The sequence below is a fragment of the Polyodon spathula genome, chromosome 21 (assembly GCF_017654505.1).
Source record: "Polyodon spathula isolate WHYD16114869_AA chromosome 21, ASM1765450v1, whole genome shotgun sequence".
NCBI lineage: Eukaryota > Metazoa > Chordata > Actinopteri > Acipenseriformes > Polyodontidae > Polyodon > Polyodon spathula.
Window position 1 is genome coordinate 21272521 of NC_054554.1, and position 1264 is coordinate 21273784.

The 1264-nt window shown below is 30.9% G+C and overlaps 1 protein-coding gene across 2 annotated transcripts in view; it reads left to right on the forward strand.

The window, feature by feature from the left end:
• Positions 1–577: 577 nt before the first annotated feature.
• LOC121296075 (nucleoside diphosphate kinase A-like) overlaps positions 578–1264 on the forward strand; it is a 6863-nt gene continuing 6176 nt past the window's right edge. The window contains exon 1 of one of the 2 annotated variants that reach the window (XM_041221249.1): positions 578–684. The gene's annotated coding sequence lies outside the window, so the exon portion shown is untranslated. The remainder of the gene's footprint in view (positions 685–1264) is intronic. The other variant, XM_041221250.1, reaches the window with a different exon arrangement.

The window sequence follows — 1264 nt, forward strand, 5'->3', positions numbered from 1 at the left end:
GACCGAGTTAACCGACGATGCTTAAGTTTAATAGTAAAATATAGCCTATAATGCATAACTGTTTTTGTTGCCTTTCATGCAAACATAAGAAACACTTATGAACAACTTTTTTTTTTTTTTTAGATTTACATTATATTTAAAGAACAAAACAAACCCAATAAAAACAAAACAAAGAAAAAGATTAATAAACACAGCTTACATGTTTGTCATAATATATCAAATGCTCGATTCCAATAAGTGGTTATATTATCTATACTGTTCAGCGATGGGTGCCAGAATCTGGAAATTCATTAAAAACAAACAAACAAAACAAAACAAAAAAAAAAAAAACGTTATCCTCCCTTTTGTTCACAAAATTCATATTTGTGCCCGTTGAGATGCACATATCAAGGATTCAAATGGTGAAAGTAGCGTAATGAGATGACTGTTTAATGCTTTTTCGTTACGTGGCTTACCGTGAAGGCAATATCGACATCTTGTGTCTGTAATACTAAATTACATGTTCAAAAACAAAGCTCTGTAAAACGCAGGGCCCTATTCATAACCACCTGACTTTGTGCTCCTTACCCCCGCCCACCCTTCTTATTTAAAGCCGAACTGAGCTGTGGAAAGTCACAGTTTGTTGCTAGAGTCTGGACGTCTCACGCATTACTGTCAGTCTTGAAAAGGTCTATATAACAGAAGGTAATATCAATTGCTTTGATGTTTGTTGCACGGCTCAACTAATACAATGTTCTACTGGAAAGTAGATATATGCTTACATTAGTACATTAATTGCTGTACCGTCACTGTGCATATGTGTACTAATTGTTCTCCAAGCAGAAAATATAAACATTTGTATGTAGGGTAGAAAAACGTAAAGGTTAACGCCACTTGTTTTTAGCTTAACCTTTTATTAAAATCCATATTTACCCAACGGAAAGCAAACACAAAAGTATAAAATACACGCACTTTTTTTTTTTTTTTTTTAATTGCTTTAAAAAATATGTTTAATTCATAACAAATATTATCAGTATAATTATGTACATACATATGTTTGAATATGGATGTGAAGCAACAGCAAAAAAAAAAAAAGAAAAAACAGGTTTCAACAACTTTTTTTTTTTCCCGAAAAATGCTTAAAGTTCATTTGTCAATAAAATGTTTAAACAACAACACTTTCAACATAAATAAATACTACATTGTAATAACTAATGAATAGGTATATAAGTAATATACTACACTGAACAACATTCATAAATGGCAAAATTAAAAAACTACTTGG